General features: G+C 37.7%; 1 long non-coding RNA gene and 1 pseudogene across 1 annotated transcript; one reads left to right on the forward strand and one right to left on the reverse strand.

The window, feature by feature from the left end:
• Window positions 1–9,635: 9,635 nt before the first annotated feature.
• Window positions 9,636–11,456, reverse strand: LOC101718776 (uncharacterized; annotated as a pseudogene).
• A 1,622-nt stretch (window positions 11,457–13,078) lies between these two features.
• LOC110345882 (uncharacterized) lies at window positions 13,079–13,859 on the forward strand. Its single transcript, XR_002389521.2, has 3 exons — window positions 13,079–13,290; window positions 13,381–13,494; window positions 13,684–13,859. It is a non-coding gene; the product is annotated as an uncharacterized LOC110345882 (long non-coding RNA).
• The last annotated feature ends 4,249 nt before the right edge of the window (window positions 13,860–18,108 follow it).

Consider the following 18,108-nt stretch of genomic DNA (forward strand, 5'->3'; position numbering starts at 1 on the left):
CAGGAGGATTCCTGCAAGTTTGAGGCCAGCCCGGGCTACATAGTGAGTTCAAGGCTGGTCTGAACTACATAGTGAGACCCTGTTTCAAAATAAATAAATAGATAAATAAATAAATAAATCCATCCCAATTTAAAAAGACAATTTCCTCCATATTTCACTTCTTAAGATGAAAACATTCCGTATGTTTCTTCTGAAAATGTAATTCAAGAAGGAAATTGGAGGTCCAGTTTTTGCCATTAATCCAAAATTGATCTATTACAAGGATTTCTACAAGGAAGAGTTGGAGGATATGAATAAAGTGCTTAACAGCTAATGTTAATTGGTCTAGTGAGCATCAAATATTTCCATGAACTGCCTTCTGATATTTTGCAGGATTTTAACCATATTTTTGTGTGTCTAGCAAAATAATGTGGTAGCTCTGCAGTATTCCCACAGACTCTGAGACACATAAGGTCATGGTACTTTCCTCCCAGGTATGCAGTTGTTCACACTGACCTTAGCTTCCTAACTAAGGAACTGCAACCATGGTTACCATGATGCCAAACACTGCGCTAAGTGTTTTAGAGCCACCATTTCATTTAATCTTCACAATAACCACAGAAGGTAGATTTTTATCCTCCTTTACAGATTAAAGAAACAACTTAAGTGACTTTCCCAAGGGGTCATCAAGGCAGGATTCTAGGGTAGTTCCCTCTGAAGATCCGGTGTGCATGCATAATCATCGCTTTGCAAGGTGGGGCACCACCAAGAAGATAGGTGTCAGCAATGAAAAGAAACACTAATTCAGTGGCAAGAAAATGTAAATGTGAGATTTTGAATAATCCGGCCCTAGGACTGTCTCCCTTTCCTTAGTCACTACTTCACCCTCACTTGACCCTCTTGGGTCATTTAGCAATATAGTAACAATCAAAAAAGTAGAAATAACATCAATAGAAACAACAGAAATATCATGAGGAGGAACAGAGCTTTGATAACTTTGTTCATCTCACAAAGGGTTCCTATCCCGAAACAGGGTTACTGTTGAGTGCTTTAGACTTGTCTAGCCTGGCTCCTCCTCCCAAGGATGGAGAGAAGAGGGAAGTTAAATTGCCAGCACTCAGATTTAATGTTTTTGTCTCTGTGGTAGAACAATGGGAAAAAACATTTTGAATTACAAAATGTATACTTGGGCTATAAATCAGAGAATACTTGAATATTTAGATTGCTATATTTTTTTGAACTCAGGATTGAACTCAGAGCCTTTGCACTGAGTTATACCTTGGATTTTTTTTTTAAGACAAGTTCTAGTTAAATGGCCTAGGCTAGGCTTAGGGCTCAAACTTGTAATCCTCCTGCCTCAGCCTCTCAAGAGTGTTGGGCTTGAGCTATCACAACCTGCTGCGAACACTCTTTATGAAAAACAGTGATCCTTGGTTTTAATTTAAAAACTTCTTTCCCAGGGCCAGGGATTTAGCTCAGTGGTTCTGCTACCTGCCTCTCAAGCACAAGGTCCTGAATTCAATCCCTGGTACTAAACAAAAAAAAATTTCTTTTCCATGTGTCAGAGAGGTGCAAACTGTCACAAACATGTTCCTCAGCTGCCAAAAAGCAGCTTCCTGTTCTTAGACAAAAGGGAAGATTTTTGATTGAAAATAAATTTGTACCTACACAAGTTGAACAATTTCAGCTACTGCATCCTGCTGCAGCAAGCAGACTAATAAAAACTTTGAACCAATTACTCATGTATAAGAACAAAGAGAGCTTTACTGAAGATCAAATAAAAAGTATAAATACTGAGCCAGTAAGGATTCCAATCTTTTTAATGCCCCTACTACTTATAATGACAATAAAAGGCATTTGAGGTTGGAGATTAAAGGTTAATGAGAATTGAACACAATGACCCTTGTAAGCTTGATTTTTCTATAGTTGCAGATTCTATTTCCCTCTTAACCCAGAACTTTGATGCCTGACAAGATGTTCATTTTCATTGTATTTTTCATGTTTGTTTGTCTCAAAACCTAACCACGAAAATGTGGGCTTTTAAAGCAATCCCTCAGCCCCTTCTGAATTCTATACATATGCCTACTAACCCTGAAGACTAAAAATGAATTCAGCCTTGTGTATCACGTGCTCCCTGGCCTAGGAGAGAGAAAAACAAATTGCTATTTATAAAATGGTCTGTACAGCAGGGCCACTGGTTGTACAGTATATTTCACAAATCTTTTTTAAAAAGCAATTTCCTTAATTTCTATAACTGATCTTCTCCTAGCCCATCCTGCAGCAAAGCCAAGGAAATCAATGATATTTCAGACCCTTGGGAACTGAATAGTCTTTCAGCAATGACTCAGTGGCCTTGGGATGTTGATGCTGACTCAGTTCTCTCTTGCTTCCTTCCCCACCTCTGGCTTTCCACTGGGTTGGTGTCATAGCACTGCACAGTCTCAGTCTCACAGAGGCTGGGAGGGGCCACCTAAGACTCATGAAGTTCTGAGTTGACTTCTAGGTCCTCTGTAATGAGGTGTTTTGTCTAGACCGATTACAGGGCTGCTTTTTGCAGTTATCGCTGATGAGTGTGTATTTTTCTTCACTTAGTTGGGTTAAGTCATATGGCTCTTCTGGGGCTCATAAGCTCCAGTTCGGGCTCTATCAGGGTCCCACACCCCTCTCAGCCAGCTGGCATCAGCTTCTGGGGAGCAGCATCCTTGCCGAAGTCCTCTCATTCCTTGCAAAGAAATCCCAAACAGATCCAGGGGCTCAACTCAGTTACTTTGTACCACGGGGCATGCACAATTTTGGGACTCCCATGTGCTAGAGGGGATGAAGACGTCTTTCAAGGACTAACTTGGGCCTTCAAAACAAGCCAGGTCTTTCTTCTACCTCCTACTGATAGAGCACTGTGCCCTATGAGGACCCTTATTTCCAGAGATCCAAGTAAGAAGTAAGGAAACACTCCTGGAGGTGGAAGAGGATTGGGATCAGGAGCCTGCCTGGGGCACCAGGGCCATCCACTTTCTCCTATCTCATTTTCTCTTTTTCTTCTCAGCAGCCATTAGGCCAGCAGTGTGTCTCCTCCCTTTCCTGCATGGCAAGGACTTATGCCTTATGATTTTTCTCTAACCATGGGGAATTTGATATTGAAACTAATCTCTCCTAAGTTCTAAATATTTTAAAGGGAGTAAAAAAATGAAATTTGTTTTCTCTTTCCAAAATGCTTGGCTTCTAAGAATGATGTCTTAAATGTGGCTCAAAAGTCCCATTTTTAGTAGTCAATAGTTGAGTATCAACTACTGTACTTTTTTTTTCATTTCTATTTATTATTTCAGGTACATAAATATTTCTGAATAACTAGAGTTACATGTATATAAATACTTCAAATGTATACTTTTAAATATTTATTGTATATTTTGATACATTTATCTTATGATATTTAAGATATGTTACATATGTTTCAACACAAATGTTCAAGTCAAGGAGAGCCTGGAGACAAGTATTTCAAGCCCTAAAAGAAAATAACTTCCAACCTAGACTGTTGTATCCTGCAAAATTATCTTTCAAAATTGATGGAGAAATTAGATACTTTCATGACAAAGAACACCTGAGAAATCTCATGAACACCAAACCAGCACTCCAAACAATCCTAAGCAATATCCTAGAAAAAGACAATGAAGATCACAACTCCATGAGGCCCAACAGAGGGAAGCCACCGGGCAAGGAAAGAAACTAAAGGGAAAGGAAAAAAAAAAAAAAAAGAAATAAAAAGAACCACCAATAGTAAAACATCATGACAAGGATGAGTCAATATCTATCAATTATAACTATCAATGTTAATGGTCTCAATTCACCAATCAAAAAAAATAGACTGACAGAATGGATTAAGAAGCAAAATCCAACAATATGCTGTATATAAGAAACACACCTAACTCAAAAAGAAATATATAGACTGAAAGTAAAAGGATGGAAAATAGTTTTCCATGCCACAGGAACCCAGAAAAAAGCAGAGGTACCAATTCTATTTGCAGTCAAACTAGGTTTCAAACCAAAATTAATTAAGAGAGACAAAGATGGTCACTATATCCTTGTGAAGGGGACAGTCCAAGAGGAAGAGATGACAATCATAAATATATATGCATCAAATATGAATGCCCCCAACTATACAAAACAAATATTAATGGACATGAAAAACCAAATAACCACTAATACAATTGTAGTGGGGGATCTCAATATCCCTTTATCACAACTAGACAGGTCATCTAGACAAAAAATTAACAACAAAATTCTAGAACTGAACCAAACTATTGAACAAATGGACTTAATAGATGTTTACAGTGTTCCACCCCACAAAATCAGAATACACATTCTTTTTGGGTGCACATGGGTCATTTTCTAAAATAGACCACATGCTAGCTCATAGGACATGTCTAAGTAAATGTAAAAGAATTGAAGTTACCACCTGTATATTATCAGACCATAGTGCAATAAAATTGGAGACCAATGACATAAGAAACCACAAAACTCCCACAAACACATGGAAATTAAATAACACCCTCCTGAAAAACCAATGGGTCACAAAAGAAATTAAAGAAGAAATTAGATAGTTCCTACAAGTAAATAATACTGCCAGTACAACATACAGGAATCCATGGCACACAATGAAAGCAGTTCTACACGGGAAATTCATACCAGTCAATGCCCATATTAGGAAAACAGAGAGAACTCAAATAAATAACCTAATGCAGAACCTCAAGCTCCTAGAAAAAGAAGAGCATGACAAACTCAAAGCTCATATAAGAAAGGAAATTATAAAGATCAGAGCAGAAATCAATGCAATGGAGACTAAGAGGATGATATAAAAATTAATGAATCAGAGTTGGTTTTTTGAAAGAATAAATAAAATTGATAAATCCTTAGCCAACCTTATCAGCAAAAGGAAAGAAAAGGCTCAAATCCATGCTGTCAAGAATGGAAAAGATGAAGTCACAACAGATCCAGGAGAAATCCAAAGCATCATCAATACCTACTTTGAGAACCTGTACTGTAATGAAATGGAAAACACAGAAGAAATGGACAGATTCCTAGATACATACAAATTACCAAAGTTAAATGAAAAAAATATAGAAATTCTAAACACCCCAATTACAATGAATGAAATTGAAAATGTAATAAAAAATGTACCAACAAAGAAAAGCCCAGGTCCTCATGGCTTCATTGCTGAATTCTACAAGACATTTAAAGAAGAACTAATGCCATTACTCGTTAAACTCATCAAGGAAATTGAAAGGGAAGCAAAGCTTCCAAATTCATTCCTGGAAGCGAGTATTTCTTTGATTCCAAAACCAGGGAAAGACCCAACCCCAAAACAGAACTACAGGCCAATCTCCCTAATGAATATTGATGCAAAAATCCTCAATAAGACACTGGCAAACAGAAAACAAAGGGTCATCAAGAAGATCATACACCCTGACCAAGTTGGATTTATCACAGGGATGCAAGGATGGTTCAACATTCGTAAATCAATAAATGTAATACATTATATTAACAGAGTCAAGGACAAAAACCATATGATCATCTCAATAGATGCAGAAAAGACATTTGACAAAATCCAACACCCATTCATGATAAAAACCCTACAGAAAATTGGAATAGGAGGTCTTTATCTCAACTTGATTAAAGCTATCTATGAAAAACCAACAACCAACATCATACTAAATTGTCAAAAACTGAAAACTTTCATGCTAAAATCAGAAACAAGACAAGGATGCCCACTATCACCACTCCTGTTTAATATTGTTCTTGAAACATTAGCCAGAGCAATCAGAAAAGAGAAAGAAATAAAAAGAATAAAAATAGAAAAGAAATAAGTTAAACTGTCATTATTTGCTGATGATATGATACTTTATGTAGAAGACCCAAAATACTCTGCCAAAAGACTTCTAGACTTAATTGACAGATTCAGTAGAGTAGCTGGATATAAAATCAACATTCAAAAAACACTAGCCTTTTTATATACAAGTAATAGACTCACTGAGAGAGAAATTAGGGAGACAATTCCTTTTACAATACCATTCAAAAAAAAAATGAAATATCTAGGAGTCAATCTAACAAAGGAAGTAAAAGACCTCTACACTGAAAACTATAGCACTTTGAAAAAGGAGATCGAGGAGGATATAAGAAAATGGAAAGACATCCCTTGTTCCTGGATAGGAAGAACCAATATAGTGAAAATGGCCATACTTCCAAAACTATTATATAGGTTTAATGTAATGCTGATTGAAATTCCAATAATATATTTCACAGAACTAGAGAAAACAATCCAAAAATCATTTGGAACCAGAAGAGACTTAGAATAGCAAAAGCAATTTTAGGCAACAGAGACATGGCTGGGGGTATCACAATCCCCAACTTGAAACTATACTACAAAGCTGCTGTGATAAAAACAGCATGGTACTGGCAAAGGAACAGACCTGAGGATCAGTGGAATAGATTAGAAGATGCAGAAACAACTCCAGACACACTCAGCCACCTCATCTTTGACAAAGGAGCCAACCACCATCATTGGAGGAAAGATGGCCTATTTAATAAATGGTGTTAGAAAAACTAGATTTCAACCTGCCAAATATGATAGACCCATACCTATCACCATGCACTAAGCTAAAATCAAAGTGGATTAAAAATCTAAATATTAAAACAGAAACACTAAACTTTCTGGAAGATAAGTTAGGTAGAACTCTTGAAGACATTGGCATAGGAAAAGACTTTATGAACAAAACATCAGTAGCACAGGAGCTACCACAAAGAATCAACAACTGGGATCTCATCTTATTAAAAAGCTTCTGCACTGCAAAAGAAACCACCAACAGAGCTAACAGACAACCTACAATGTGGGAAAAGTTTTTTAGCAGCTGTACCTCAGACAAAGGGCTACTATCTAGAATATATAAAGAACTGAAAAAAATCAGACCTCCCAAATTCAAAGACCCAATTCAAAAATGGGCATCTGAAATGAACAGACATTTCTCAAAGAAGTAAAAGCAGCAACTAAACATATGAAAAAATGTTCAATAACCCTGGTCATTTGAGAGATGCAGATGAACACAACACTGAGATTCCACCTCACCCCAGGAAGAATGGCTGCTATCAAGAAATCAAGCAATAACAAATGCTGGTGGGGGTGTGGAGAGAAAGGAATCCTTCTCCATTGTTGGTGGGAGTGCAGGCTGGTGCAACCTCTATGGAAATCAGTGTGGAGATACCTCAAAGAACTAGGGCTGGAGGTCCCATTTGACCCAGCTACTCCCATGCTGGGTATCTTCCCGAAAGAATTAAAAGAACCATACCACAGTGATATATGTGCACCCATGTTTATAGCAGCACAGTTTGTAATAGCTAAAGCTTGAAAACAGCCTAAATGCCCATCAACTGGAAACTAGATAAAGAAGACAAGGTTTTTTTTTTTTTTTATAAAATGAAGTACTACTCAGCCATAAAGAATGAGAAACTAGAATCATTTATAGCTAAATGGATGCATATTGAGGTCATACTCTTAAGTGAAATAAATAGGACACACATGTGAAAATACTGAAGTTTCTCTACTGTGAGAAACTGAGAGTGTAAATAAGGATTAAAAGTATTAATAACTAATAATTGATACTTTGAAATAGGAAAAGGTCCAGAGGGGTAGTGGTGGTGGGAGGAAATGGGGAATGAAAGAATGGAAAGGAAAAATTATGAGAAAAGAAAAAAAATGGAAACGGAGTGTAAGTAAATTGGGAAGGGTGGAAGGGTGAAGGGCACACAGGTAATGGGGAAAAAATAATAACCAAGATATATCATGTAGAGGTACAAGCACCCAATGATAAATGTAAACGTATTGTATACCTAAAATGTACCAATAAAAGAATTTAAGCAAAAAAAACCCCACAGAAAATCAGAAATAAAATAGGCTTTTTCTGACAAGAAGCCAATATAGTTAGAAATTATTTTATGTTATTTAACTTACTTTATTTTTTTCTGGTACTGGGGATCAAACTCAGGACCTTGCACTTGCAAAGCAGGCATGCTACCACTGAGCTCAATCCTCAGCCCTAGAAATTATTTTATTAAATATGAACAATAAATTATAATTAATAGGAAGTTAAAATTTAAAATTCATAAAACATAGAAGCCTAATAATAATTAAAGATATAATTACAAAAATATGCACAAAATTGTGAAAGGTTTCTAGTAAGTGTGGAAGGTTGAGAAGACAAACCTAAAACCAAAGAAATGAATTTCTAGAGTCAGAAAGGAGGTCTCAAAGAAGTCTCATGAAAATTAGCCTCCTCCTCCTTCTTGTCATATATTGTACCTCTTTATCTCTGTGTTGTATTTTTAATTACTTTCTCAGACCTAATTTCCAATTTATTAATTCTCTTTTCAGCAGGATCTGGTCTACTGTTCAATCTATCTACTGAATTATTTTATTTCAAGGACGATTAGAATTAATTGACTTTTTCATTCTCTAATGTTACTAGCACTTTTTTTATTCTTTAATTCTTTGAATATATTTAATCAATCTCTTTATGTTTATTTATTATCATTTTAAGATAAAAATTTCCCCTTTGTATATTCAGTGATTTTCCCTTAAGGTAGTTTATTCATTTGAGATGTTTGTAATTTTTATAAGTAACTTTAAAACACTCAAATGAGGTACTTAAAATCAAACTTGATCCAAAAGTTGAGCAAAAATGACATGGTAAACAAAGGGTGGAATTAAATAGTTCTAAGGCCTTTGTATTCCTGTCTTTAGAAGGAAGAAAAAATTAATGTTACAGTCTCTTAAATTAAGATAAATTAAGTTTGTATGTTACAAGTTTGAGGTTAACCACCAAAAGAATATAAATAAAACGTATAATTTCAAAACCATAGGGGAAAATAAAGAATTTTAAAAAATCAATAAAGTCAAGAGTAAGAAGAAAACAAGAAAATAGAGATGCACACTAAATATAAAACGCAAATCCAAGTGTTTTAGCACTCACAATATTACACACAGATTAAGCTCATCATTTAAAGTCATAGTTGGTCAGTGAAATTGAAAGGGAAAAATTCAGCATAATGATACCAAAAATCAAACAAACAAACAAAAAACCACCAATCAAAGCAAAGTGACATCTAAAGACTGAAAAATAGGGGGAAGGAATTTAATAATGGAAGGGATTTAAAAAATTCTGATTCAGTCACATGATAGAGTGCTATACAGCAGCTAGAGATAAATGATCTCTCCATAAGAATTGGTATACATATACACACTGATACTGTATATGAGCCCATTAGCATACTTTTTGAAAATGGCATTGAATATAAAAGATTCAGAAGTACACATCAGTATAGTAGTGTTTGTGTGATACTTTAAAAACATACAAAACAATAGTGAATCCTGTTCATGGGTTTGTAGGCCTTTAACACTAAAAATATAGAATTGACAGATTCACACCAAATTCATGAAAGTAGTTTCCTTTCATAAAAAGGAAAAAACAAAGATAATTTCAACTTTATACAGTTTTATTTTTACCAAAAAGGAATGAATAATATTAATAAAGCAGTAATAATACTAATAGGTACATTACTGGGTGAATTTCCCATAATGCTGCATTAATTTAATTTGAAGGACCAGTTTTTATTCTTAAGTATTTTGTAGATAGGGGTCATTAGAAATTTATGAATGTAGTGTTTATTTGCACAGTGAATAATATTAAAAATTGCCATCATATCAATTTCTCAAACTTATTTGAATCCTGAAGTTTTAAAGCTTTAAAATCATTGAATAGGACTTGGCCTTGGTTGTCACATCAAGTATCATTTTTTACTCATTATTTTGAAATGCATTCCTCCCATGTATTTCATGGTTTTGGCTAAGTGATGATTTATAGCTGAAGAATTTCCCACATTCATTACATTCATAAGGTTTCTATTCAGTGATGTCTTTGGTGTTTCTTCAAGAATGAATCATGCCTGTAAGCTTTTCCACAGTGATCTCACTCATAGACGTTCACTCCTGTATGAACAGTTTTATGGTTGTTAAAGTGTATCCTCTGCCTAAAAGCTTTTCCATGGTCTTTATATTTGTAAAGTCTCTCCTCACTATGGAGTGTCTGGTGGTGAGCTAGATATGTTCTATGTCTAAAAGTTTTACAACATGCAGTGCATCCATTCCTTCTTCCTAGTTTGAATTCTTACATGTTCACTAAGGTGCCTAGTCTATGGGAAGGTTTTCCCACATTCATTTATAAGTAAAGGATTTCTCTCTAGAATGAGTCCTCAAACATTAGGCCAAGCTAGTGTTCTGGCTGAAGGCTTTCTAACATTTATCACACACCTAAGGACCAGAGTGAGTTCTGTGATGCTGAATAAGTGCTGACTGATGTGTGAAGGTTTTGCCACATTCCTCACTTTCAAAGAGTTTCTCACAGGTATGGATTCTCTGGTGTACATTAAGAGATGCACTTTGACTAAAGGCCCTTCCACATTCCTTACACCTGAAAGGTTCTCACCAGTATGAATTCTCATGTGTTCAGTAAGGTTAATGGTTTGTTTGAACATTTTTTCATATATATTACATTCATAGAATTTGTTCTTATGCAACTTATTGGATGTTTAATTAAATTTAATTTGTACTTACTCCTCTTTCCATCATAATGCCATGATATAAGTGTTCCTGGATGCCATGATATAAGTGTTTCTGGGATATGTCATTCTTTGCAATTGACTTCCTGGTTTCTGTTTTACTTCTCACGTCTGTTCTGGGATCTTCTAGGACTTCTCTCTCACTCGTGGTTCTCCTTTCTCCAACAGGGGAATCTCATTAGCCTTGGAAAGTTGATATCCTGCCAGTGACATCAGGTTCTAGTAGTTCTCCAGCATCTCCTCCTGGCATAGATTCCAGTGAGCAGGGGTCAGGAGCCCCCACTCCTCCTGGGTGAAGTCCACAGGTGTGTCCTTGAAGTTTAACAGTTCCTGCCATTCTGCTGTCAGGTGGCCGGGCACCACTCCATCCTCTAAACTCTCTCCCTGGGACTCATCAGCATTCCAAGATACAGCCTTCCCTTCAAACACGTTAGTCACATCTTCCCACAGGGTGCCCCCTGCTGAGCCTTGCATGAGTGGTGCAACTTGCAACTTTACCCTTGTGCTGGCCAGTTGGGCAGTGACCAGGAGCTGCTGCTGTGGCTTGAGGATGCCTGCTGACCAGGCCAGTCCTCTTCTGCTGAGGGAATTGCTGCCACCTCTGAAGAAGACTTCTTCAGCTCACCACCTCCTGCCCTCAGGAGTTTGGCATGTCCCTGCAGCACAAGGACCTGGTGGCTCCTATAGGTCAGTGTGACTTTTAATAACTGAAAACCAGGCTGTTGCTCTGGGAGGTGAGTTGGTTTAAGTACAAGCTTCTGTACTCTTCTAGAGAAGGAATGGCAGGAAAAGAGGGATCCAGAAGTTCCTCTGTCCATAACTCCAGAACCTGCAGACATAGATCAGCCTCAGACACAGGACAAGCAGAGACAGCACACTGTCAGCAGAAGTTCCTTTAGAGGGCCAGTTACAGAGTCTACTCTCTGCTGGCCTTTTATGGACAGATCACAGAGCCCGGCACTCATATAGACTTCCCTCAGAAGCCAGAGGATGCCTGGTCTCCACACTGGGTCAGGGTCTTTTCCAAATTTTGATCCAGGGCCCACCAGGGAGGGCTGGAGGGGCACCCTGACCTGTCTGCTGCCTGCCTCTGTCTCCCAGATGCACCCTCCCGACCACCACCCCAAGTGGTCTATGTTGACGCTGCCCAGTGGCTCGGCTTCCCCAACATTAACAGGTACATTTAAAGAGCATATTAAGCCGAGTGTGGTGGTGCATGCCTGTAGTACTGGCTACTCAGGAGGCTGAGGCAGGAGGATCACAAGTTCAAGGCCAGCCTGGACAACTTAGCAAGACTGTCTCAAAATAAACATATAAGATTAAATAAATAAAAGGATGGGTATGTAGCTCACTGGTAGGGTGCTTGCCTAACATGTGCAAGGACCTGGGTTCAAATCCTCTGTACCAGAAAAAAAAGAACACATTTGATGTGCATATGTATCTACAAACTGGCAGAGAAGGCAATAATATCCCCACCTGGAGATGTGGCCAAAGCTGCACTTAAATCTATAAACGAGGCATAGTGGTGCACACCTGTAATCCCAGCACTGGGGACGCTGAAGCAGAAGGATTGGCACAATTTCAAGGCTAGCCTGGGCTACTTACTGAGTTCAAGGCCTGCCTCAACTACATAGCTAGACCTTGTCTCAGCGTCCCCATACTATAGTCTTAAATGCTTTTACATTCAGTAGCTAGAAAACTGAAATCAAACAAAGGGAAGGAATACAAAAGGATAGATCTACAAAAGCAGAACTTCCAGAATTTAATAATTTTAAAAAGTGAGAAAATAAATAAATCCAAGAATTAACTTCACTTAAGAACAAAAAAGAGATGGAGTACTAATTTGAATTATTTAATAGCATCAGTAAATCAGTAGCTACAAGAAATGACGACCATATCTGGGAGTGGCGGCACACGCCTGAAATCCAGCGCCCTGGGAGGCTGAGAGACTGCAAGTTGCAGTCCAGTCTGGCTGAGCTAGCAGCTCAGCAAGACCTTGTCTCAAAATGAAAAGGGCTGGAGGTGTGGCTCAGTTCCACAACCGTGGGTTCAATCCCTAGTGGCAGGGAAAGTGGGAGTTGGAGGTCAAAAGAAAGGTTGAATTAATTCACATCTCCGCCCTCGGCCACGCACTATCCTGTGAGGCAGCTGCACGACCCTTTGAGAGGATTTAAATTGTTTACGGCCTAGGATTCCCAAGTGTCTGGGTTTTAGTTCATGTTTTTAAAGAAGGCACTGCCTTAATCTCTGCTCGCCACCTCTGACCTGGAGGTACCTGTAGCCTTTGCGACACCGAGCCTTTCCTTCTCCACAGTCGAGACGCTACTGACCACACTCCTGAGCCACACACTCCGGCGGCCCCAACAGCCAGACACAAAGCAGCCAACGCGCAGATGCGGAAACGCTGCTCACGCAAGGCCGCTGGTGGCTGTGACGCAGAGATACCCGCTGCGCTCCTCACTGTCTAGTTATCAGTGTCTGAGAGGGCGCGCAAGATGCTTCTTCCGCACTTAACGCTTTTCTGGAGCAGAAAACAAGAGCTATAACAGCTGTGTGGTGTTTGGTTGTTTTGGTGGAGACAGAGGCCAAAGAAACCACAGAGCAGTCTAAGTTGTAGTTCTTCTCTCCCTTATATAAAGTTCACAGAAACAGGTGCACAGTGTTTGTTTCCTCTGGGTATACAATAAAGCCTCTTTGTTTCTGTGCTAATACTTATTATTTAATCACTTCTGTTTCATTCAGAATAACGCCGGGACTTAAGCTCTGAATGAAGTTACTCTGGCCTTGATGGGACTCAGCGCTGGAAAACTGTGCTATCCGGTGAGACTGGAGCCCTTGCACAGTGTTGGTAGAAATGTAAGTATAACCATGGAGGTTCTTCAAAACACCAAGTATAGAGCTGTCAGGATCCAGCGGTCTCACTGCTGGGCTCACACCTCAAGGATACGAAATCAGGACACTGAGGAGCTCTCTGTGTTGCCCTACTCTTAAGAGCCTTATTCCCAAGAGCCAAGATATGGAGTCAACTTGAGTGTTTATCCACAGGTGACTGGATAAAGAAAACATGGCATTTACCCAATGCAGTATTATTCAGCCTGCAGAAAAGAACATTGTCATTTGCAACATGGATGATCCTGGAGGACATGAAGCCAGGCACAGAAAAACAAATGTCACATGATCTCGCTTATATATGAAGTGAAAAATAAATCACAGAAACAGAGGCTGAAGTGGTGGAAAGATTAAGAATATGTTGGTGGAAGGAGGGAAAAATTTAAGAGATATAGTGTACATCATGGTTACTACAGTTAAGAAGCCAGGTGGGATGGTGCACTCAACAATTCCAGGACTCTGAGAGGCTGAGGCAGGAGAATCCCAAATTTGAGCTCAGCCTGGGCAACTCAGTGACTTAGCAGGACTCTGTCTCACAATAAAATACAAAAAGGGCTGGGGATGTGGCTCAATGAGAACACCTTGGGTTCAATCCCCAGTACCATAAAAATACATGATATATTTATACAATATATAAATATATTATATCTCAATATATTGTATAAATATGTTATGCATGTATAATATACATATTATACATGAAAATTGCTGAGAGTAGATATTAAGCATTCTCACCATTAAAAGATGATATGTGAAGTAAAGCATATATTAAATGGCTTGACTTAGCCATATATATATATATCACACCAAAATATATATGATTTTACTCATCAATTAAAAATGACACTGAAACACTAATTCACAAGCAGCCTGTAACTATTGTTCTGTGTACAGCCCAAGGGCTGACTTGGCTGTGTTAAAAGAACTGCTTTAAAAGACATCCCCCCGGTCCGTCTCTGCCCTGCTTATTTGAGCCGTATCAGCATCATTATCTGTAATCTCGCATTTGTGCACCCACTAAGTGAAAGGTTACAGTGATCTGCAGTAGGTGAATTCTCTGTTAAACTGAAATCTTCATTTTAAACATTCTAAATTCCAAAAGGGTCAAACAGCAAACATTTGATGTTTTGGGGATTATGGCATTACTCAATATTAGTGTATTTGACCCTTCTGAGCACCTTATTTTCTGTCATTTTTTCTTCTTTCTCTTGAGGTTCTGCAGTTTTACACTGTGTTAATTTAAACTGGGTCTAATCCAAAGTAGGCTCTGCAGCAATAAAGTCTATTTTACTGAAGATTTCCATGTTCATCTCTTCCAGATTATGCGAAGATGATAAACTCTGCTAAAAGAGGCTCAGAAAACAATTTTCCAAAATCATTTGAATGCTAGCCTTGTTTTTAAATAAGAGCATAAGGATGTAATAAAAATGTGACCATGTCTACAATTTAGGTCAAAAAGAAGTGTTGTGGCCTTCCCACTAAATCAATGTAACTCATATTTGAAGACCTCCAATTTACAAGGCAAAACCTGTAAGCATGTATTGTTTCTGGAGTTCCCATCTTTGGGGATAGCATGGTCCTTAGATTTAACAGAGGGTGAAGATGTAGGGCTAGGCATCTTGTCTTCAGTCTTTCTGCCACGTGGACAGGCATTGGGTGTCTTTGTCCTGATGAATCTTTCAGTGCCAGTGGATTCCTACCGCTTTTGGACATGTTTGGAATACAAGACTTTTCCATCCATCCATGCTTCCATTTATCTGAGAACTGCTCAGCCATTTCCTCTTGAAGGCCTTAGTATGTTCCATGTGGTGAATGCAGGATGAGTCGGACATAGGTCTCTTCTGTTCCAAGAAAGGGGGCTGGGTGATATTCAATCTAATGGAAATCATTTTCCATTTTGTCCATACTACTTAATATCTTTTCTACCTCTTCAGCCAACTCTAAAACCAATGAATTCTCCTATATCTTGAGCTTTTAGGAAACACTAAACGGATTAACTTTAATCTGTTTATGCTTCTTTCCCCATCCTGTGTCATCTTACTGGAAATGAAAGCAGGACTTAAAGTCTTCAATATAAAGAAAAGGCAATGGAGATAGAGAAAAAGGTGTTAATATAACAAAATAGTATTCCAGACACACAATTAAGGTGCAAGTGTTCTCCAATCAGTTATACGCAGTTCATATACAGCAACTGACGATCAAGACTCATACCATGCAAGGAGACAATATTCAGAGTTAACCAGTACTGTAACTTCTTATCTTGCTGGATGGGGGGTGGACCCAGTGAAATCTGGCCTAATGAAAACTTTTTAACAGCTATTGTCATCTTCTGAGAATAGTGTGAGCCAAACCACTTAAACTTAGAATCTGGTGACTGGAAATTGTAGTTTCCCTCCAAACCCTATGTACTTCGGTCTACAATGTAGTCACACTCTCTGGAAGATTTTCCTATCAAAAATAAAAACTTTAAGGAAGTGATGCCAGCTTTATAGGAACCACTCCATTTCAACCATACTTTTTCCCCACCACAGGTAGGCACTCCTGCCGCTTCACCATCTACTGGAAAGACTTATCCTGTGGAATTTGACTTACCAGAATAAGAACTTTTTTCTAGGTTGTGAAGAAGCTACTGACTTTAAAATACACATTCCAACACTGCAATGAGTAAAAGCATTGTTGCTAAAAAGCAATACTCATTTGACATCACAGAACCAGAATTAAGCAAAAAATGATAGATAACATTGGGATATTATTTATTCACCTCTCACAAACAATGGCATCTAGGCCCAGAAGGACAAATACACGCTCCCTATTATCTTAGAGGACAAACAGCAAACAGCAACAGGTGTGTATTTATAATTTTTTATATCACAAACTACACTTCTGGTCTCTGGTCCAGCATGTGAAGAACTTAGAAAATGACACTCCCATTCTCAAAACAAAAAGGAAAGAAGGCTTTAAAATTCAAAACAACAACTCTTTTTGTGTCCATCAGAGCTCATTTGAGAGGAACTTCAATGCTGGACTCAAGGATCTGGCTTACCACAATCGTAAGAGTATGGGAAGTGAGTCAACAAAATCTATGTAAGGAACAAAATAGTGGAGATGGCAAAGGTTAGTAATGGACTACATTTTCAGGAAGCACAGAATATAAAAACATGTAATATTCAAGGTCAAATGTCATACAAATGATTGTATCTGGGGCCAAAGAAAGATAACAGACAAAAAGCACGGCATGAGTGGCACCAAGAATAGAGTTGAAGGGAAGCCAAGAAACGGTGTTGTCATGTGGCTTTTTGGTGGATAGGGCTGATGTAAGGAATGGAGATGGGACATGTCATTCTACACAGTGGCCTATAAATAATTTAAGGAGAAGGCATAGAGAGAGAAGTTATTTTAAGGCACACAGTATTTGTCAAAGAATTGGTACCTAGAATATGTTAAAAACTCCTTGTCATGAAGTAAAACAACCTGGTGGGGAAAAGCAGGAGGGATATGAACAGGAAAATTAAAGAAAAGGAAATCAATATTAGTATAATCAAAGAAATGCGAAGTTAAACAGCAAAATAAAATGTACAATAAAAATTTAAAATAATAGTAAACTATCATTACATGGTACTCCTTGACCCCAAACACGTGTAAATAAACATGTTCTAGTGATTAAACTGGATATACATATGACAACTTTGAGAAGTGTTAAAAACTTTGAGGAAGGGTAAAAACACATAGAAAAAAAGTTTTAAAATACCACTTAGGCAAAGTTTTGAAATGTGCCCACAATACTATGTAATAATTTTTGATACAATTACATATAATAAAATATTAAAACAACAAATTCCACACCAATTCTAGGTTGCCCTTGTGCAGAGAGAAGAGCAAACTGAATTGCTGGGAGAATGGTGTTCCACAGTAGGCTATGTTTTCTTTGTTACAAAGAATTAGACTTAAGGTAAAATGGCAATATATGAAGGTGTTGAAATACAGCTAGTGATGGTACCATTTTCAAAATGAAATATTTCATCAATTTTTTAAAATGTTAGAGACAAAAACCATATGGAATAGTAACATTGAATTCCTATGTTCTGGATAATTGGGGAAAGCCACTTGTTTGGATCTGGAAGGGAGACATCTGTCCTTCCTCAGTCTGGATCGTATTCTCTTTTCCTAGACTTTTTTCTGTGTCTAATGAAGGTCTTGACCCATACCTTATAATTTAAATGTTTACTTCCATACATCAGAAAATTCTTGGTTTCTGTACTTTAAATATTCAAAGTTCATATGGTAAATTTAGGATTTTGATGAGGTTGTTTTTAACCAGCTATTTTTATAAATAGATTCTTAAAAAATACTAAGTGTACAAATCTGCTTTATCTTTTAGTTTTCAATCTTGTGGTGAGAGATGGATTTTTATTCCTTAACTCTGTGGAGAAAAATACCTCTTAGTTTGGGTAAGATCTGAAAAATGGCTCATTCACTGTGTGAAAATGGTACACTGCTTGATATTTCACTTCTAAAGTTACTTAAAATCTAATTCCTATTGATCAGCAGCATTCTAGGATACAAGTACGGTATTAGTTCACC

The sequence above is a fragment of the Heterocephalus glaber genome, unplaced genomic scaffold (assembly GCF_053883595.1).
Source record: "Heterocephalus glaber isolate CG9 unplaced genomic scaffold, H.glaber_assembly_v1.0 deba00000738, whole genome shotgun sequence".
Taxonomy (NCBI): domain Eukaryota; kingdom Metazoa; phylum Chordata; class Mammalia; order Rodentia; family Bathyergidae; genus Heterocephalus; species Heterocephalus glaber.